This window comes from Mizuhopecten yessoensis, unplaced genomic scaffold, assembly GCF_002113885.1.
Source record: "Mizuhopecten yessoensis strain PY_sf001 unplaced genomic scaffold, ASM211388v2 scaffold10919, whole genome shotgun sequence".
Lineage (NCBI taxonomy): Eukaryota > Metazoa > Mollusca > Bivalvia > Pectinida > Pectinidae > Mizuhopecten > Mizuhopecten yessoensis.
In genome coordinates this window covers 1,058,907-1,083,641 of record NW_018408787.1, presented here as the reverse complement: position 1 = coordinate 1,083,641, position 24,735 = coordinate 1,058,907, and the positions used below count along the sequence as shown (strand labels likewise).

The window sequence follows — 24,735 nt, the reverse complement described above, 5'->3', positions numbered from 1 at the left end:
CGTACCAGTACATATTACAGCAAATTGTAACAGTACATATTACAGCTCATCGTAACAGTACATATTACAGCACATCGTAGCAGTACATATTACATCACATCGTAACAGTACATATTACAGCACATCGTAGCAGTATACATTACAGCAAATCGTAACCGTACATATTACAGCACATCGTTACAGTACATATTACAGCACATCGTAGCAGTACATATTACATCACATCGTAACAGTACATATTACAGTAAATCGTAACAGTACATATTACAGCAAATTGTAACAGTGCATATTACAGCACATCGTAACAGTACATATTACATCACATCGTAACAGTACATATTACAGCACATCGTAGCAGTACATATTACAGCACATCGTAGCAGTATACATTACAGCAAATCGTAACAGTACATATTACAGCACATCGTTACAGTACATATTACAGCACATCGTAGCAGTACATATTACAGCACATCGTAAAGTACATTTTACAGCACATCGTAACAGTACATATTACATCACATCGTAACAGTGCATATTACAGCACATCGTAACAATACCAATTACAGCATATCGTAACAGTATCATTTACAGCACCGCGTAACAGTACATATTACAGCACATCGTATCAGTACATATTACAGCAAATCGTAACTGTTCATATTATAGCACATCCTAACAGTTCATATTACATCACATCGTAACGGTACATTTTACAGCAAATCGTAACTGTTTATATTACATCACATCGTAACAGTACATATTACAGCACATCGTAACGGTACATTTTACAGCACAACGTAACAGTACATTTTACAGCGCATCGTAACAGTACCAACTACAGCACATCGTAACCGTACCAATTACAGCACATCGGAACAGTACACATTACAGCACATCGTTACAGTACATATTACAGCAAATAGTAACAGTACATATTAGAGCACATCGTAACAGGAGATATTACAGCACATAGTAACAGTACATATTACGCTGTGCTGTAATATGTTCTGTGACGATGTGCTGTAATTGGGACTGTTACGATGTGCTGTAGTATGTACTGTTACGATGTTACAGCACATCGTAACAGTACATATTACATCACATCGTAACAGTACATTTTACAGCACATCGTAACAGTACCAATTACAGCACATCGTAACAGTACATATTACAGCAAATCGTAACGGGTCATTTTACAGCACATCGTTACAGTACATTATACAGCACATCGTAACAGTACACATTACATCACATCGGAACAGTACACATTACAGCACATCGTAACAGTTCATATTACAGCACATCGTAACAGTTCATATTACAGCACATCGCAACAGTACATATTACAGCAAATCGTAACAGTACATATTACAGCAAATTGTAACAGTACATATTACAGCACATCGTAACAGTACATATTACATCACATCGTAACAGTACATATTACAGCAAATCGTAACAGTACATTTTACAGCACATCGTTACAGTACATTTTACAGCACATCGTAACAATACACATTACATCACATCGGAACAGTACACATTAGAGCACATCGTAACAGTTCATATTACAGAACATCGTAACAGTACATATTACAGCACATCGTAACAGTACATATTACATCACATCGTAACAGTACATATTACCGCACATCGTAACAGTACATATTACAGCAAATCGCAACAGTACATATTACAGCAAATTGTAACAGTACATATTGCAGCACATCGATACAGTACATATTACAGCACATCGTAACATTACATATTACAGCACATCGTAACAGTACATTTTACAGCACATCGTAACAGTTCATTTACAGCACATCGTAACAGTACATATTACAGCAAATCGCAACAGTACATATTACAGCAAATTGTAACAGTACATATTACAGCACATCGTAGCAGTACATATTACAGCACATCGTAACAGTACATTTTACAGCACATCGTAACAGTACACATTACATCACATCGGAACAGTACATTTTACAGCACATCGTAACAGTTCATATTACAGCACATCGTAACAGTTCATATCACAGCATATCGTAACAGTAGATATTACAGCAAATCGTAACAGTTCGTATAACAGCACATCGTAACAAAACACATTACATCACATTGTAACAGTACACATTACATATTACAGCACATCGTAAAGTACATTTTACAGCACATCGTAACAGTACATTTTACAGTACATCGTAACAGTACATATTACATCACATCGTAACTGAACATATTACAGCAAATCGTAACAGTACCAATTACAGCACATCGTAACAGTACATATTACAGCACATCGTCTCAGTACATATTACATCACATCGTAACAGTACATATTACATCACATCGTAACAGTACATATTACAGCCCATCGTAACAGTACATATTACAGCACATCGTAGCAGTACATATTACGGCAAATCGTAACAGTACATATTACAGCAAATCGTAACTGTTAATATCGTAACAGTAGATATTACAGCAAATCGTAACAGTTCATATTACAGCACATCGTAATAGTACATATTACAGCACATCGTAACAGTACATTTTACAAGTACACATTACAGCACATCGTAACAGTACACATTACAGCACATCTTAGCAGTACATATTACAGCACATCGTAACAGTACACATTACAGCACATCTTAGCAGTACATATTACAGCACATCGTAACAGTACCAATTACAGCACATCGTAACAGCACAGTACATATTACATCACATCGTAACAGTACAGATTACAGCAAATCGTAACAGTACATATTACAGCAAATGGTAACAGTACATATTACAGCACATCGTAATAGTACATATTACAGCACATCGTAACAGTACACATTACAGCACATCTTAGCAGTACATTTTACAGCACATCGTAACAGTACCAATTACAGCACATCGTAACAGCACAGTACATATTACATCACATCGTAACAGTACAGATTACAGCAAATCGTAACAGTACATATTACAGCACATAGTAACAGTACATATTACAGCACATCGTAACAGTACACATTACAGCACATTGTAGCAGTACATATTACAGCACATCGTAACAGTACACATTACAGCACATTGTAGCAGTACATATTACAGCACATCGTAACAGTACACATTACAGCACATTGTAGCAGTACATATTACAGCACATCGTAACAGTACCAATTACAGCAAATCGTAACAGCACCAATTACAGCACATCGTAACAGTACATATTACAGCAAATTGTAACAGTACATATTACAGCACATCGTAAGAGTACATATTACATTACAGCACATCGTAACAGTACATTTTACAAGTACACATTACAGCACATCGTAACAGTACACATTACAGCACATCTTAGCAGTACATATTACAGCACATCGTAACAGTACATTTTACAAGTACACATTACAGCACATCGTAACAGTACACATTACAGCACATTGTAGCAGTACATATTACAGCACATCGTAACAGTACCAATTACAGCACATCGTAACAGTACATATTACAGCAAATTGTAACAGTACATATTACAGCACATCGTAACAGTAACATATTACATCACATCGTAACAGTACATATTACATCACATCGTAACTGAACATATTACAGCAAATCGTAACAGTACCAATTACAGCACATCGTAACAGCTCCAATTACAGCACATCGTAACAGTACATATTACATCACATCGTAACTGTACATATTACAGCAAATCGTAACAGTACCAATTACAGCACATCGTAACAGCTCCAATTACAGCACATCGTAACAGTACATATTACATCACATCGTCATATCGTAACAGTAGATATTACAGCAAATCGTAACAGTTCGTATAACAGCACATCGTAACAAAACACATTACATCACATTGTAACAGTACACATTACAGCACATCGAAACAGTACATTTTATAGCACATCGTAACAGTACATATTACATCACATCGTAACAGTACAGATTACAGCAAATCGTAACAGTACATATTACACCAAATTGTAACAGTACATATTACAGCACATCGTAAGAGTACATATTACAGCACATCGTAGCAGTACATATTACGGCAAATCGTAACAGTACATATTACAGCAAATTGTAACAGTACATATTACAGCACATCGTAACAGATATTACAGCAAATCGTAACTGTTAATTTTACAGCACATCGTAACAGTACATATTACAGCACATCGAAACAGTACATTTTACAGCACATCGTAACAGTTCATTTACAGCACATCGTAACAGTACATATTACAGCAAATCGTAACTGTTAATTTTACAGCACATCGTAACAGTACATATTACATCACATCGTCATATCGTAACAGTAGATATTACAGCAAATCGTAACAGTTCATATTACAGCACATCGTAATAGTACATATTACAGCACATCGTAACAGTACATTTTACAGCACATCGTCTCAGTACATATTACATCACATCGTAACAGTACATATTACAGCACATCATAGCAGTACATATTACAGCACATCGTAGCAGTACATATTGCAGCACATCGTAACAGTACATTTTACAGCAAATCGTAACAGTAAATATTACAGCAAATTGTAACAGTAGATATTACAGCACATCGTAACAATACATATTACAGCACATCGTAAAAGTACATATTACAGCACATCGAAACAGTACATTTTACAGCACACCGGTACAGTACACATTACATCACATCGTAACAGTTCATATTACAGCACATCGTAACAGTACGTATTACAGCACATCGTAACAGTACATATTACAGCACATCGTAACAGTACATTTTACAGCACATTGTAACAGTACATATTACATCACATCGTACCAGTACATATTACAGCAAATCGTAACTGTTAATTTTACAGCAAATCGTAACAGTACATATTACAGCACATCGTAACAATACATATTACAGCACATCGGAACAGTACACATTACAGCACATCGTAACAGTTCATATTACAGCAAATCGCAACAGTTCAAATTATAGCACATCGTAACAGTTCATATTACAGCACATGGTAACAGTACATATTACAGCACATCGTAACAGTAGATATTACAGTAAATCGTAACAGTTCATATTACAGCAAATCGTAACAGTAGATATTACAGCAAATCGTAACAGTTCATATTACAGCACATCGTAACAGTACATTTTACAGCACATCGTAACAGTACCAATTACAGCACATCGTAACAGCACCAATTACAGCACATCGTAACAGTACATATTACAGCAAATCGTAACAGTACATATTACGATGTTCTGTAATATGTACTGTTACGATGTGCTGTAATTGGTACGGTTACGATGTGCTGTAATATGAACTGTTAGGATGTTCTGTAATATGTACTGTTACGATGTGATGTAATATGTACTGTTACGATGTGCTGTAATAGGTGCTGTTACGATGTGCTGTAATTGGTCCTGTTACGATGTGCTGTAAAATGTACTGTTACGATGTGCTGTAATATGTACATATTGCATCAAATCGTAACAGTACATATTACAGCACATCGTAACAGTACCAAATACAGCACATCGTAACAGTACATATTACAGAACATCGTAACAGTTCATATTACAGCACATCGTAACAGTTCATATTACAGCAGTACATATTACAGCAAATCGTAACAGTACATTTTACAGTAAATAGTAACAGTACATATTGCATCAAATCGTAACAGTACATATTACAGCACATCGTAACAGTTCCAATTACAGCACATCGTAACAGTACAAATTACAGCACATCGCAACAGTACATATTACAGCAAATCGTAACAGTACATTTTACAGTAAATTGTAACAGTAAATATTGCATCAAATCGTAACAGTACATATTACAGCACATCGTAACAGTTCCAATTACAGCACATCGTAACAGTACATATTACAGCACATCGTAACAGTTCATATTACAGCACATCGTAACAGTTCATATTACAGCACATCGTAACCGTACCAATTACAGCACATCGTAACAGTACATATTACAGCAAATCGTAACAGTTCAAATTACAGCACAGCGTAACAGTGCATATTACAGCACATCGTAACAGTACATATTACAGCACAGCGTAACAGTATATATCACAGCCCATCTTGGACAGTTTCTTACGTAAAACCTTTATAACTATGGAAACCATTGTCCAATTCGCCATACACGACCTTACCATAACGATTACCGACCAGTCTAATGCATAGTATGTCACTCACCTCTTATAGTTAAACACTTCTTACGAGATGTAATAACCTCCAGTCAACAAAAGATAATTTCTATGACATAAAATAAGTGTCGTGTTGTTTTCGTCAGTAATTTAAGATTGCTGGAATACTACTTGTCTGTTACGATAGATATAACTAGCAGTATCCACTTCTGATATTCAAACAGACTTCGTGTGTTTGGTGCTATTCTCTTTAACATCTTTATATAAACTTTTTTGACACTGGTGATCTCTTCGGAGTTGATGAGCCCTTAAAAGTAATAATAATCATACATGACCGAAACCTATAGTCCTCAGTTAAAAATAGGAATTAATTTTCCTGGCAAAAATATCAGGTATGTTTTGCCCAAATAGTGTTACATCACCAGTTCATACAGACACCTTCTATCCCTGACACGTATGTCTTTGTGTATAGTATTAGGTAGACTAACACTGTTAGTTTGCTGCAGCGTCCAGATCCTTGCTCACCTGCCTTTAGTAGTTTTATGTATCTTTATAGTATCATGACCAAGATTAAAGATGTTCTGACCACTTCTTTTTGTTCGACCAAAATGAATTATCTTTGATGAATTGATATCCTTACGAATCTAGTGCTGTTGGAACACATTGAGTTCGTACAGATAGCCACTGATATCATGGAAGTAGAGTGAATTCATACTTTCATTATCTCACCATTTCGTCAATTTCATCTTGCGTAATTTGAAGAAGAGACGAGTTCGAGAGCAATCCGCTGGGTAAGAAAGCAAAATACTGTGGGACTGTATTCCTGATCGCATGTCAGGTCACAAAAAGAAATGGACTATCTTCAGTCAGATTTCTTTTCGGCTTTCTGGAATATATCTGCGATTTCTTTCATTCCGTTTTAAAGCAAACGTTGGTATATCTTAAGACATCCGTTCGTTTGAAGGTTTTTTTCAGTTTGGATAGAGTTTAGTATGGAATCTGGTGTGCTGTAAAATCAAAACTCTCCGTTTAATTGTTATTGAGTTTTGATAATTAAGTTTGCAATTCTGCTGCGCTGTACATCAATATTCTCCTGTGCTTTTTAAAATGGGCCTCAATTTTTATCTGCCGCCTTAAATGAGGTTCGTTCTACAATGCTCCCATGGATAATGATCATAAAATGTGGCAAAACCTTTCGAGCACACCACAACAGGTCTGATCGGCCTGTTTTGTGTACATCGTTCTGGTGCAGACTGTACACACCGGTGTATTCCCGTTATAATTAGCACGACATTGTCTCTCTTTGTCTTATTTCTAGGTATATATCCATCCCTATAACGATCATCTGTGATCTGTTTTCTGTAAAAAAAAGTATTCTTTCTTTATAAACTGATAAATGAAAATAAATTGATGAATGTAGGTGGTTGGATGATGATGATAAAAAAAATGTATTACCAAAAATTTCCCAGTTTTGCATGTCAAGGATCCAAGATCTGCTGGGGTGAATGACCTCAGCCACTGTATGGCTAAGGACTTTGTATGGTCAGAATCCCTAGTTGTGGATATATTGCTGTCTAACACTGGGGGATCCTTTGTCTCAATAAAAGAGGCTTATTTATATATTTATTTATAATTTCTGTGGGAGTTACTCCCCTTGCATTACTATTTCTGTAACTACTTATGTAACATTTCTCTCTCCTTCTTTCTATAGTTTATGTGTGTTTGTAATCCTGGCTAGGAGAGGACTAATATAGGCATAGCCTGTTGTCCAACCCTTTTGATTTTTTTCAATAAAATTTACTGAAATGAAATAGATTAAAATGAAATGAAAAGCTAGGAGCCAAAGTGGCGGAAATCCAAGTCGTCTCCACTACTGTACAAAGAGAAGGGGAGCAGCATATATGAATTTCTAGATTTTGAGGATAACTGGTAAAATAAAAAATAAAATAAAAATATAGTGTGTACATTATGACCGTGCCTCAACTTAAAACTGAATACTTGCTATGGAAATTAGACCATGATTACTACTTTAAGCTCAGTTCAACTGAGATCATAAACTCTCAAGAAGGAAGCCATGACTACCGAGTTTGTTGTTATTATCGCTTCTATTCACATTTAGAACCGACTGACTGGTAACGCTAATCTAAAGGTAAATCCCTCAACAATGATGGCTGGTTTGTCACTATTGAAAAGGAAAGGTTACGATAGTAAAGTAGGACTTATGACGGTTATAATATAGTAATTTGGTATGACATTATCGTCACAATGTAAAGTGTAGATAAATAAGGCTCAAGGAGAGGAGTTTGCTATTTTTATAATTTCTGGAGAATCAATGAAATGTTACTAGTTCTAGAATTCTTATTCTTCAGAGGAAAAAATGCCTTTTATTTATCTGAAACTCCCTATTGAATTCAATTTTGTTATCATAAAAAAAAATAGGGAGTTTGAAGTAGTTTCTTAACACAGGCAGCAATTTAGCATAAGGATCCGCGAATCTATAGGACTAAGGGAAATAACTCCAAGTACCCTGAGGTATATGACATTCTTAAGCAGTATTTAAACCTTTTGTAGGTTTCATATCATATACGCACGAAGTTATCCCCCATCGGGACCGTTAAATACAAATTATCTTACATTGTACTACAATACAATGCAAAATTTTCATTTAAGTTCCACTCTCATAATCATTTAGTTTTAATACATAAACATGTTAAAGCGTCGTTGATTGATAAAGGGGACACTCGATACAGAGTGACGAATGACTAAAGACGAGTGTACATAACACAAGTATAAACTAGGAAGTTACATTTGTTGTACAATAATTCTCGTCTTTTAACTGAAGCACTTTTGCAGGTTTCCATTATGAAGTAAAACTGACACATATTCATGTAGACTTTAACAATTACCATTACCATTTCAAGATAAAATCTCGTACTGTGACCTATGGAAACATATGCTTTGGGAGGGTTTCGGCTACGTTGTGGAATAGCTTACCATCTGCTATTAGAAAGTCAAATACCCTGGCCAAGTTCAAGAGGGACATCAGAACTCACCTCTTTACGACTGCATTTTAGAATCCTTGCAAAGACGTCATGTAAATACCGGCCTTTTATTTGTTCGATTATGTGCACATTGCGTTGCTAAAATGTGTAAAAGAGATTGTAAGCCTTTGTTTTTTGTTTTCACAATTATAACCATTATTATTATCCATATGTTGTAAAGCGCTTTAGAGTAATTTTACAAATTATATAGGTCGCTATATAAATGTTGTATATTATAAAGGGTGTATCCGTATTCCTGTTCATGTCCATTCAGGTCATATACTATAGTGGACCACGTCCATACTATAGCAACCGTTTCATCGATGAATGTCTATGATAATTACACATACGTTCTATAATTACTCACCATTAACGGGTCCCCAGTAGGTAAATATACACACTAACATAGCTGTCCGGATGGTCGTTAGGTAGGAGGACAATATCTTTTTATTGCTCAAAAGCTTAAATTATCATAGTCACGTTTAATGACAGTATTTAGTTACAGCATGCGACTATTAACCTGATTGTTTTGTTTCCATCGGCAAGTCAGTGCGTGTGTTCAGAATCTAAACAAGCACACCGCGTTTGTGTGACAGAAGAGAATTAAAATCTGATTTCAATAAACTTATAAAGCAAACACGAAGTGCTTTGAAGTTGTTGTTTTTTTCGACTCCGTAGAATGAAAATAATCGCCTTTCCTCTATTTAAAGTGGTGGAAGTTATCACTTTGATTCAAACGTGTAGCTAATGATCGATAATTGAGCTATCCAGCCTTCGTCACGTACTCTATACTAATTCACTGCTCGTTAATATACTCCACCACAGCACAATCGCGACAGCTTATCATTTGTACGAGATTCTTGCAAAACGATCACAACAACGTCAACTCCCGAGAGAAAAACGAAACCGAAATCAACCCGTAAAGACAACAACAAAAACAAGACTTTGTAATTATATCAGTCCCTTTCTTCAGTAGCCCGTGTAGAATCTGTTTTAACATATCGGCCTGATAGTAGAGGACAGATCTCGTAGAAACCGGAATCTCGAGAAATCTTCTGCCAGTAAATAACACAAAAATGTTGTTTTCCAAATCTTATCGAACTACGGAGTAGTAATTTCTTTCATGAATGACGAAAAGATCAGAAAGACATTGGCAAGAATTTTTTAATCAGCAGTCATCAGCAAATTGAACGATCATAAAAGACATATTTGTGTCCTTCCTTTTGTATTCCAACGTATACCCCGCAGTTCAGAACCCGATCGAAAATGGAAGGGTTGCCGTATTTATTAAATTATTCTGTATAGCTTGTTCTCTTGAAATCATTTCTTTCTTGAAATACCTTAACAGAAGACTTGAAATAAATTTGTGTCATATATATCATTAGCATCCGGGCTATAATACTCATTGTAATAAAGGTAGTTACATTCTTATCTCCTTTTTTAGTTTTCATTTCACAATCGGCGTATTTCAAACGTACAACATATCCAATCCACTAGCTCTAATTTCGCTTATATCGGCCTGATGATGAATTCTCTTCTCACAATGCCATCTCATGTACGGCAGTTAGTAAATAGACAGTATAGACCATCACATCCAAGACATTTAACGCGTAGGTGATCTAATTAAATGGCAATCAAACACAGCTGTAATAAATATTAATAACTTCCGGTTACGGTTTTGGTATGGACGATTTAACGACAGACAGACCACTGAGTACAGTATATGGTATAAGTTAAAAGCTTAAGACAAGGTCATGTTAAGTGCATAGAGGTGATTTAAAAGATATATGAATGTTCCATTATATATATACACCATGTCTGTTTCAATTAATGGTCAACCTTAGCTCTTCAAAACAACAACATCTCCGTTTAAATCCATTCCGATCAAGTTTTTGTCTCCATCAACCTTTAATTCGCATCTGCTGATTTTGTTTAAAGGGTTCTTGTTGGGTTGGGCACCTTTCAGGGTAACAGTTTTGGCATTTCCTTCCGCGTCAGAGATAACGATTTCGAGTGTGTTCTCGTCCTTCCTATTTGGATTGCCGTTGACAAAGAAATCCTCGAATCCTGATAAATTAAATTTAAACACAATCAATGCGAAGTAATCACAAACTGGATGTTTGACCCCTCACAGCTATAAATGTAATCGTTTGTAAACCACTTAGAGAAAAGGAGTCACACGGTGGACTAAAATGTAAAGATGGCGACTTGAAAATTATGACTTATGAACAAAGCAAGCAAGTCTTTATTTTCAGATTACTTCTGAACAGTCATTTCTCTCAGTTACTTATCTTTTTTTTTATAAATATGACGGTTTCTGATTTACATGGATTAAATTGAGAGAAAAAATGGAAGATAAACAAATTTCATTAACAAACAACGAAATTAAGGATAAATAGATGTTTTGTTATCCAAGAGAGCTGGTTGTTTCCACAATATGTGTCGCTCTCACGACCGCTGGTTTACATGCAATCATGTATACCATACGTTCTGTAACCACGTTAATTAGGGGGCAAACTTTCAGATCTATTGGTGGAACAGGTCACACTCTCGTTTGAGATCACTATAGATTGGTTTGGTTTGGTTTGGTTTGTTTAACGTCCTAACAACAGCCATGGTCATTTAAGGACGGCCTCCCCTATAGAAACACTATCGTGATAAGCAGCTTGATCGTATAGGATACGTACCATCACCCCTGTCGTCCATGCTCACTTCCTGCCATACACTGGGGAGCAGACTGTCAATCAAGGTGTCCATACTGATTCTGAAAGACATGAAGACAAGATAAGATAGGTCAGTTTCCCTTATAAAACGTCTTTAAACATAAAAGATATACGTTGATATCAATAGAATATCTCAAATCCTTGGGATATGGTTTTGGAATCTCAACCCGAGGGGGAAGATTTTTAAGCTGCCAAACACAAGCCTTTGCCGAGTGTTTGGGAACTTAATAATCTTTCCCTCAGGGTTGAAATTCCCAATCTCACCTTAAGGGGGTGAATGATTCTTTTTCTCTCGCCCTTTTCACAAGTTGTGTATCATATACCGAATAAATTCAGAATAAACGTTACAGGCCACATGCAACGTTGACGTGACTTTCAATTGCTATGAATAGGTGAATCCCCCATCGCATTGGGTAAAGCAAGGATATCTGACAGAGGGAACAGTGTGCATACATCCGTCCAGGGTAAAGCAAGGATATCTGACAGAGAGAACAATGTGCATACATCCGTCCAGGGTAAGGCAATGATATCTGACAGAGGGAAGAGTGTGCATACATCCGTCCAGGGTAAGGCAATGATGTTTGACAGAGGGAACAGTGTGCATACATCCGTCGAGGCTAAGGCAAGGATATCTGACAGAGGGAACAGTGTGCATCCATCCGTCGAGGGTAAGGCAAGGATATCTGACAAAGGGAATAGTGTGCATACATCCGTCAAGGGTAAGGCAAGGATATCTGACAGAGGGAAGAGTGTGCATACATCCGTCCAGGGTAAGGCAATGATATCTGACAGAGGGAACAGTGTGCATACATCCGTCCAGGATAAGGCAAGGATATCTGACAGAGGGAACAGTCTGCATACATCAGTCCAGGGTAAGGCAAGGATATCTGACAGAGAGAACAATGTGCATACATCCGTCCAGGGTAACGCAATGATATCTGACAGAGGGAAGAGTGTGCATACATCCGTCCAGGGTAAGGCAATGATGTTTGACAGAGGGAACAGTGTGCATACATCCGTCCAGGGAAAGGCAAGGATATCTGACAGAGGGAACAGTGTGCATCCATCCGTCGAGGGTAAGGCAAGGATATCTGACAGAAGGAAGAGTGTGCATACATCCGTCCAGGATAAGGCAAGGATATCTGACAGAGGGAACAGTGTGCATACATCCGTCGAGGGTAAGGCAAGGATATCTGACAAAGGGAATAGTGTGCATACATCCGTCCAGGGTAAGGCAAGGATATCTGACAGAGGGAAGAATGTGCATACATCCGTCCAGGGTAAGGCAAGGATATCTGACATAGAGAACAGTGTGCATACATCCGTCCAGGGTAAGGTGAGGATATCTGACAGAGGGAACAGTATGCATACATCCGTCCAGGGTAAGGCAAGGATATCTGACAGAGGGAATAGTGTGCATACATCCGTCCAGGGTAAGGCAAGGATATCTGACAGAGAGAACAGTGTGCATACATCCGTCCAGGGAAAGGCAATGATATCTGACAGAGGGAAGAGTGTGCATACATCCGTCCAGGGTAAGGTAAGGATATCTGACAGAGAGAACAGTGTGCATACATCCGTCCAGGGAAAGGCAATGATATCTGACAGAGGGAAGAGTGTGCATACATCCGTCCAGGGTAAGGTAAGGATATCTGACAGAGGGAACAGTGTGCATACATCGGTCCAGGGAAAGGTAAGGATATCTGACAGAGGGAACAGTGTGCATACATCCGTCCAGAATAAGGCAAGGATATCTGACAGAGGGAACAGTGTGGATACATCCGTCCAGGGTAAGGCAAGGATATCTGACAGATGGAACAGTGTGCATACATCCGTCCAGGGTAAGGCAAGGATATCTGACAGAAGGAAGAGTGTGCATACATCCGTCCAGGATAAGGCAAGGATATCTGACAGAGGGAACAGTGTGCATACATCGGTCCAGGGTAAGGTAAGGATATCTGACAGAGGGAACAGTGTGCATACATCGGTCCAGGGTAAGGTAAGGATATCTGACAGAGGGAAGAGTGTGCATACATCCGTCCAGGGTAAGGCAAGGATATCTGACAGAGGGAACAGAGTGCATACATCCGTCCAGGGTAAGAGAAAAGGATATCTCACACCGGGGACAGTGTGGATATCTCACACCGGGGACAGTGTGGATATCTCACACCGGGGACAGTGTGGAAACACCTGTGTATCATTTGTAGCATTTATCATTTTGTCCGTCCCTATTTCATTAGCGAACAACTCTGGTCCAACTTGTCCAATCTGTCGGACCGTTTGAAACGCAATACACATGTTCCAATTTAGCTGAGGTGTGTATCTCTGTTCTGGTCAACACCAAACAAGAAACGGTATTGTACTGATCACTTCTACACAAGCTCTGTGCGGATACCGCTATTAACAATGGGATTGCATCATATACACTGATGTGTGTACGGTTAGGATGCTGTTACCATCTGTCGTCATGAAAAGTCCTACTTTCCTTACTATCGTTTAACTGTTGAGAACATTCCAGATATAAAGGACTACTAAGGAAAGAAGGGTAACGATCGCGACACTGACGCCTTCATAATTGCCCTATTAGCGAAATCACCTGTAGTAGTATATATAAATCACATGTAGTAGTATATATAAATCACCTGTAGTAGTATATATAAATCACCTGTAGTAGTATATATAAATCACCTGTAGTAGTATATATAAATCACCTGTAGTAGTATATATAAATCACCTGTAGTAGTATATATAAATCACCTGTAGTAGTATATATAAATCACCTGTAGTAGTATATATAAATCACCTGTAGTAGTATATATAAATCACCTGTAGTAGTATATATAAATCACCTGTAGTAGTATATATAAATCACCTGTAGTAGTATATATAAATCACCTGTAGTAGTATATATAAATCACCTGTAGTAGTATATATAAATCACCTGTAGTAGTATATATAAATCACCTGTAGTAGTATATATAAATCACCTGTAGTAGTATATATAAATCACCTGTAGTAGTATATATAAATCACCTGTAGTAGTATATATAAATCACCTGTAGTAGTATATATAAATCACCTGTAGTAGTATATATAAATCACCTGTAGTAGTATATATAAATCACCTGTAGTAGTATATATAAATCACCTGTAGTAGTATATATAAATCACCTGTAGTAGTATATATAAATCACCTGTAGTAGTATATATAAATCACCTGTAGTAGTATATATAAATCACCTGTAGTAGTATATATAAATCACCTGTAGTAGTATATATAAATCACCTGTAGTAGTATATATAAATCACCTGTAGTAGTATATATAAATCACCTGTAGTAGTATATATAAATCACCTGTAGTAGTATATATAAATCACCTGTAGTAGTATATATAAATCACCTGTAGTAGTATATATAAATCACCTGTAGTAGTATATATAAATCACCTGTAGTAGTATATATAAATCACCTGTAGTAGTATATATAAATCACCTGTAGTAGTATATATAAATCACCTGTAGTAGTATATATAAATCACCTGTAGTAGTATATATAAATCACCTGTAGTAGTATATATAAATCACCTGTAGTAGTATATATAAATCACCTGTAGTAGTATATATAAATCACCTGTAGTAGTATATATAAATCACCTGTAGTAGTATATATAAATCACCTGTAGTAGTATATATAAATCACCTGTAGTAGTATATATAAATCACCTGTAGTAGTATATATAAATCACCTGTAGTAGTATATATAAATCACCTGTAGTAGTATATATAAATCACCTGTAGTAGTATATATAAATCACCTGTAGTAGTATATATAAATCACCTGTAGTAGTATATATAAATCACCTGTAGTAGTATATATAAATCACCTGTAGTAGTATATATAAATCACCTGTAGTAGTATATATAAATCACCTGTAGTAGTATATATAAATCACCTGTAGTAGTATATATAAATCACCTGTAGTAGTATATATAAATCACCTGTAGTAGTATATATAAATCACCTGTAGTAGTATATATAAATCACCTGTAGTAGTATATATAAATCACCTGTAGTAGTATATATAAATCACCTGTAGTAGTATATATAAATCACCTGTAGTAGTATATATAAATCACCTGTAGTAGTATATATAAATCACCTGTAGTAGTATATATAAATCACCTGTAGTAGTATATATAAATCACCTGTAGTAGTATATATAAATCACCTGTAGTAGTATATATAAATCACCTGTAGTAGTATATATAAATCACCTGTAGTAGTATATATAAATCACCTGTAGTAGTATATATAAATCACCTGTAGTAGTATATATAAATCACCTGTAGTAGTATATATAAATCACCTGTAGTAGTATATATAAATCACCTGTAGTAGTATATATAAATCACCTGTAGTAGTATATATAAATCACCTGTAGTAGTATATATAAATCACCTGTAGTAGTATATATAAATCACCTGTAGTAGTATATATAAATCACCTGTAGTAGTATATATAAATCACCTGTAGTAGTATATATAAATCACCTGTAGTAGTATATATAAATCACCTGTAGTAGTATATATAAATCACCTGTAGTAGTATATATAAATCACCTGTAGTAGTATATATAAATCACCTGTAGTAGTATATATAAATCACCTGTAGTAGTATATATAAATCACCTGTAGTAGTATATATAAATCACCTGTAGTAGTATATATAAATCACCTGTAGTAGTATATATAAATCACCTGTAGTAGTATATATAAATCACCTGTAGTAGTATATATAAATCACCTGTAGTAGTATATATAAATCACCTGTAGTAGTATATATAAATCACCTGTAGTAGTATATATAAATCACCTGTAGTAGTATATATAAATCACCTGTAGTAGTATATATAAATCACCTGTAGTAGTATATATAAATCACCTGTAGTAGTATATATAAATCACCTGTAGTAGTATATATAAATCACCTGTAGTAGTATATATAAATCACCTGTAGTAGTATATATAAATCACCTGTAGTAGTATATATAAATCACCTGTAGTAGTATATATAAATCACCTGTAGTAGTATATATAAATCACCTGTAGTAGTATATATAAATCACCTGTAGTAGTATATATAAATCACCTGTAGTAGTATATATAAATCACCTGTAGTAGTATATATAAATCACCTGTAGTAGTATATATAAATCACCTGTAGTAGTATATATAAATCACCTGTAGTAGTATATATAAATCACCTGTAGTAGTATATATAAATCACCTGTAGTAGTATATATAAATCACCTGTAGTAGTATATATAAATCACCTGTAGTAGTATATATAAATCACCTGTAGTAGTATATATAAATCACCTGTAGTAGTATATATAAATCACCTGTAGTAGTATATATAAATCACCTGTAGTAGTATATATAAATCACCTGTAGTAGTATATATAAATCACCTGTAGTAGTATATATAAATCACCTGTAGTAGTATATATAAATCACCTGTAGTAGTATATATAAATCACCTGTAGTAGTATATATAAATCACCTGTAGTAGTATATATAAATCACCTGTAGTAGTATATATAAATCACCTGTAGTAGTATATATAAATCACCTGTAGTAGTATATATAAATCACCTGTAGTAGTATATATAAATCACCTGTAGTAGTATATATAAATCACCTGTAGTAGTATATATAAATCACCTGTAGTAGTATATATAAATCACCTGTAGTAGTATATATAAATCACCTGTAGTAGTATATATAAATCACCTGTAGTAGTATATATAAATCACCTGTAGTAGTATATATAAATCACCTGTAGTAGTATATATAAATCACCTGTAGTAGTATATATAAATCACCTGTAGTAGTATATATAAATCACCTGTAGTAGTATATATAAATCACCTGTAGTAGTATATATAAATCACCTGTAGTAGTATATATAAATCACCTGTAGTAGTATATATAAATCACCTGTAGTAGTATATATAAATCACCTGTAGTAGTATATATAAATCACCTGTAGTAGTATATATAAATCACCTGTAGTAGTATATATAAATCACCTGTAGTAGTATATATAAATCACCTGTAGTAGTATATATAAATCACCTGTAGTAGTATATATAAATCACCTGTAGTAGTATATATAAATCACCTGTAGTAGTATATATAAATCACCTGTAGTAGTATATATAAATCACCTGTAGTAGTATATATAAATCACCTGTAGTAGTATATATAAATCACCTGTAGTAGTATATATAAATCACCTGTAGTAGTATATATAAATCACCTGTAGTAGTATATATAAATCACCTGTAGTAGTATATATAAATCACCTGTAGTAGTATATATAAATCACCTGTAGTAGTATATATAAATCACCTGTAGTAGTATATATAAATCACCTGTAGTAGTATATATAAATCACCTGTAGTAGTATATATAAATCACCTGTAGTAGTATATATAAATCACCTGTAGTAGTATATATAAATCACCTGTAGTAGTATATATAAATCACCTGTAGTAGTATATATAAATCACCTGTAGTAGTATATATAAATCACCTGTAGTAGTATATATAAATCACCTGTAGTAGTATATATAAATCACCTGTAGTAGTATATATAAATCACCTGTAGTAGTATATATAAATCACCTGTAGTAGTATATATAAATCACCTGTAGTAGTATATATAAATCACCTGTAGTAGTATATATAAATCACCTGTAGTAGTATATATAAATCACCTGTAGTAGTATATATAAATCACCTGTAGTAGTATATATAAATCACCTGTAGTAGTATATATAAATCACCTGTAGTAGTATATATAAATCACCTGTAGTAGTATATATAAATCACCTGTAGTAGTATATATAAATCACCTGTAGTAGTATATATAAATCACCTGTAGTAGTATATATAAATCACCTGTAGTAGTATATATAAATCACCTGTAGTAGTATATATAAATCACCTGTAGTAGTATATATAAATCACCTGTAGTAGTATATATAAATCACCTGTAGTAGTATATATAAATCACCTGTAGTAGTATATATAAATCACCTGTAGTAGTATATATAAATCACCTGTAGTAGTATATATAAATCACCTGTAGTAGTATATATAAATCACCTGTAGTAGTATATATAAATCACCTGTAGTAGTATATATAAATCACCTGTAGTAGTATATATAAATCACCTGTAGTAGTATATATAAATCACCTGTAGTAGTATATATAAATCACCTGTAGTAGTATATATAAATCACCTGTAGTAGTATATATAAATCACCTGTAGTAGTATATATAAATCACCTGTAGTAGTATATATAAATCACCTGTAGTAGTATATATAAATCACCTGTAGTAGTATATATAAATCACCTGTAGTAGTATATATAAATCACCTGTAGTAGTATATATAAATCACCTGTAGTAGTATATATAAATCACCTGTAGTAGTATATATAAATCACCTGTAGTAGTATATATAAATCACCTGTAGTAGTATATATAAATCACCTGTAGTAGTATATATAAATCACCTGTAGTAGTATATATAAATCACCTGTAGTAGTATATATAAATCACCTGTAGTAGTATATATAAATCACCTGTAGTAGTATATATAAATCACCTGTAGTAGTATATATAAATCACCTGTAGTAGTATATATAAATCACCTGTAGTAGTATATATAAATCACCTGTAGTAGTATATATAAATCACCTGTAGTAGTATATATAAATCACCTGTAGTAGTATATATAAATCACCTGTAGTAGTATATATAAATCACCTGTAGTAGTATATATAAATCACCTGTAGTAGTATATATAAATCACCTGTAGTAGTATATATAAATCACCTGTAGTAGTATATATAAATCACCTGTAGTAGTATATATAAATCACCTGTAGTAGTATATATAAATCACCTGTAGTAGTATATATAAATCACCTGTAGTAGTATATATAAATCACCTGTAGTAGTATATATAAATCACCTGTAGTAGTATATATAAATCACCTGTAGTAGTATATATAAATCACCTGTAGTAGTATATATAAATCACCTGTAGTAGTATATATAAATCACCTGTAGTAGTATATATAAATCACCTGTAGTAGTATATATAAATCACCTGTAGTAGTATATATAAATCACCTGTAGTAGTATATATAAATCACCTGTAGTAGTATATATAAATCACCTGTAGTAGTATATATAAATCACCTGTAGTAGTATATATAAATCACCTGTAGTAGTATATATAAATCACCTGTAGTAGTATATATAAATCACCTGTAGTAGTATATATAAATCACCTGTAGTAGTATATATAAATCACCTGTAGTAGTATATATAAATCACCTGTAGTAGTATATATAAATCACCTGTAGTAGTATATATAAATCACCTGTAGTAGTATATATAAATCACCTGTAGTAGTATATATAAATCACCTGTAGTAGTATATATAAATCACCTGTAGTAGTATATATAAATCACCTGTAGTAGTATATATAAATCACCTGTAGTAGTATATATAAATCACCTGTAGTAGTATATATAAATCACCTGTGGTAGTATATATAAATCACCTGTGGTAGTATATATAAATCACCTGTAGTAGTATATATAAATCACCTGTAGTAGTATATATAAATCACCCGTAGTAGTATATATAAATCACCTGTTGTAGTAGTATATATAAATCACCTGTAGTTTGTATAATTGAAAATTCAATAAAATAGGGTGAGGAAAGAAATGCATCACCTTGTATATATACAGTGAAAAATAATTTCAAGCACCCTTAACTAGAGGTAAATACAAGGTATAAATCGAAGACGAATGAAGCGATCCGGAAGGGCAAGCGCGTCCATCACATCGGGTGGCTTATTACGGATTCCGTCAAATTAACGATTCAACGTGTGTAATAAACAAGTGTTTGTAGTGTTCTACACGTTCGTCACTGAACGATTGAACATTTAACATTGCTTTATCATTTACTTGAACTTTACCAATCAAGTACAAGCTTAATAGCTGATGAAGTTAACAACAGATGCTGTTGAACAGATGTACACGTGTAGATATCATTAACAGTGCTTGCCGTCGTCGTCTGTAGTAAGGTACAATGTGGTTCAGAGGCGGTTATTAATTACGTTGTGAGGAAGGAAATTGAGCTATGGTCGCGAAGCTGACAGCTAACGCATTTCTAAGATGTCATTGGTTGTAGGTAATGTGTGAATGCAATTAAGTTTTTTTAAGGAATGTGTCACAGTGATATAACAGCAGATATCAGACACGGTTGTGTGCATTCCACACACAATAGAGAGCACGCGCATTCTCCATTGGATATATTTGGATGGTGGTTACATATATCTCTGGATTTAGTTTCTTCATTATATATATACTAGAACAGTGGGTGACATTGCTCGATATTATGTTCTTTTTCGAACAAAACAAGTAAAGTCGATTCCACTACCGATGTCCGTTTCTCATCAGGAACGCAAACAGTAGGCATAGACAAATGTGTATACAGTGCTGCCTCAATGACTGCACAGGGCAGATCTATTTAGTGATCTCTCTATCACTCTTTTAAGAAATAAGTTATTTATATTACTTACATGTACTTAAGATACCATATTGGATGCGAGGTTACACTTGGTGTGTTGTAAATAAAATCTGAACAAATTCAACACAACTGATCTTCCAGGCTTTGGTACAAATCCAACGAAAGGCACGTACTTTGTATAAAACAATAGCATGCCGAAATGTCAACAAGGAAAATAGGATCAGGCGTCTGGGAAGAGTAAGCATCTTCTGCTTCACCCACAATATCAAACATGTAATTATAGGTCGAATCCCGACCACGAAACAAGAAGGCACAATATTGATCATAATCAAATTCATAGACCTCAATTTTACACTGAGTTGAGGTTTAGTATATCTGCCAATGAGATCAATGATGGCGATCATAATTCTTCACAGCAAGGTCTTGAATACCGAATCTTAAGGAAACAGAGATGTGACTATCAAGAAAGAGAAATATCCATGTAGAAAAAACAAAATGGTCTTGCTTATAGCACAGGTTAGTAGTTAACCGTCCATATTAGTCATGGATAATATTGAGACAGTTACTAACTGTGGTACTAAACCATATCAGTAAACGGACATAGAAGGAGACATACCGGACGAGGAGGTACACTCTGTATTCTAATGTCGTCTAAACTCAGCTTCTGTAGCGTTCGCTTGTAGTTAAAAAGCCTGGAAGTAATGGTTTAGAACTTCACATAAAGTCCTGATAGGAACACTCAAGACGTTTATCTCGTAACGATTGGGGTAACATATTCAAAATTACTTATACTATTACTTCCGCGTCTTAGAGAACACTTTAATCCACTGTGTCTATAAAGGCCTACACAACAACCGGAGGGCGAGGGCTACGTTAGTACGAACGTACACATATGTGAGCCACACACACTAAACACGTGATCTCATCAGAAGTGTCCTAATGTCTAAAACGTATCAATATTAGAACCAAAGCTGTAATGTACTTTAATAGTAGACGTATGTTATATGTTCCTGTACGTGGAGATTTGTCGTAATCTTCATAGAATTGCTGAAATTATCGACAAATTATCGCTCCTAATGGATATAAAAACAGTAATTACACTGTTAACAGGTGAGCAAATCGTTGTCGCTATTTCATGGAGCAAGCATTAACAAACAACGCCATGCGTGTGACTACTGCATGTAGAAATATGTTATAATGCAACAAAACTCATAATAGCGGGGTTATATGCAAAGTGTATCATGCATTTATATAGGTATGTTTCTCTACATAACCAACATGACTCAACCCTCATTAATCCGTTATTACACCTATTCTGAAACTAATTTAGAGAAATATGAATTTGCAAAGAAGTTATCAAAGAACAAAATATCGCACGCATTTGCACACCGTTATGTCATTTCCTGTTGAGATTGTTTCTGCAATGTCTGACTGCTAGAAGTTCCGTTTTGGGTCCTCGCGTGTTTGGCTATACGAACGTTTCATGTTAAAGATATATTACATGTTACGTGAGTATATTTCGGGATATTTTGAAATTATCATTTTTTTTATTATATCTCACCTACTAAGATTAAATTCAAATTTTACCATTTAAATATCGATGATTACGCCCTGGTCATCGTATTTATGTGTAGAATGGACTCTGGACATGTGTTTTAATAGTGTCTGTTTCGTTGTGCTAGAAATCATTTCTTCAGAACTTAATGTATTCAGAGAAATAACTGAAGGTTTTGAAATAAAATGCGAGTTACAGACAAGAAAGCGCGTAACAGTTATATCTTCAATAAAGTAAATAGATAAGAAAGCTTGTAGATCAAAGTAAAACCGAAAACGAAATTCATGTTATATCATGAGCTATCGTTGCAGATGATGCAGTCACCCTGATAGTTCACAGCGGTTCAGAAAGATCCGTGAACAATGCCAGAATAAAATTAGTTGTCAAGAAAATGTGTTTTAGTTATATTCTAAATTATTATGAGAGTGATTAGTTTCATATACAGAAGAAGCCTTAGTGATCTCACGTCCATTGCCCTTTGATCAGGTGATATATGAAGTCCGCCGGAAACTAAGGATGGCAATGTATTCCGTTCGCTTGTCAGAGAAAGTGCACCCGCCTACTGACCGAATTTCGCTTAGCCGGCTCCGGGGGTAATTATGTACTCCCAGGGATAATTACAACATCTGCAATGTCAGGGTAATATAGTTAGGCATGATATAGGCTCCAGTCTCACGTTAGAGTAGATAATGAATTAACACACAGAGGTACAAAATACGTTTGTTATATAATTGATTACAAAACAGAGCAACTTAAGTGATAACGTGGAACGATTGATTCGTGATGAGGAACACATTCGTCAACTTTATCTACCTTCTGCCCCTAACTTACACACATGTACACTCATATATTTACCATCTATCGCTAAACTCCACCACATTACACCGTTCCTGTAAATCCTATATAGCCTAAACCTACATTTTATCTTCTACCAATGAATAAATACACACATTCCTATTTTTACCCAAACAACACCACCAACAACTTTTCTATCCCCCAAGAACAACCCCATACACCAACACTTATCCCTCTACCTCTTGACCGAAAACATCATTCATCCTCTTTCATCTTTACTAGATTGCCTATAGCCAATTAACCCTTGACGAAGTGAATTGTAAGTAAGGTACTGTACACTATTGTCATCGAAAGGTCACACCAGCTTTTTATGGGAAACAGCAATACTCAATAGTTATTCACACCAATAGTCATTTCGCTTAAGGTGGCTCCACACATCGTCATCAGCGTCCATTTTCGTGACGTACTTCCGGAAAAAGTACAGCTCGGACTCAATTATCTTGATCGAAATGTGCATGTACACCGTGTCGTCATTTCCGTATTGCGTATCGGGCATTCAATGTCGTTGTGCAAATTATAGTTACACCTTGACCGTTTTCGTTTAAACGGTCAAACCGATCGGACCACTGTTGTTCGTTCATTAAATAAGGTCGGACCTAGTAATCTGATGCTGCTTTCAGGCGAGCCGTGAGAAAGCCTTGCAAGGCCTGCATATACATTTGCAGGTCCGCCAGGATTTATACCCGAAATTGTTACATTTATAAACGGTCAAACCGGTTGCTCCGCATACACGAACAGGCC

General features: G+C 34.8%; 1 long non-coding RNA gene across 1 annotated transcript in view; it reads right to left on the bottom strand.

The window, feature by feature from the left end:
- Positions 1 to 10,388: 10,388 nt before the first annotated feature.
- LOC110463622 overlaps positions 10,389 to 24,735 on the bottom strand; it is a 39,835-nt gene continuing 25,488 nt past the window's right edge. Inside the window, exons 2-3 of the long non-coding RNA XR_002464407.1 lie at positions 11,930 to 12,006; positions 10,389 to 11,309 (exon numbers count right to left, since the gene is read on the bottom strand). This is a non-coding gene — a long non-coding RNA (uncharacterized LOC110463622). The remainder of the gene's footprint in view (positions 11,310 to 11,929; positions 12,007 to 24,735) is intronic.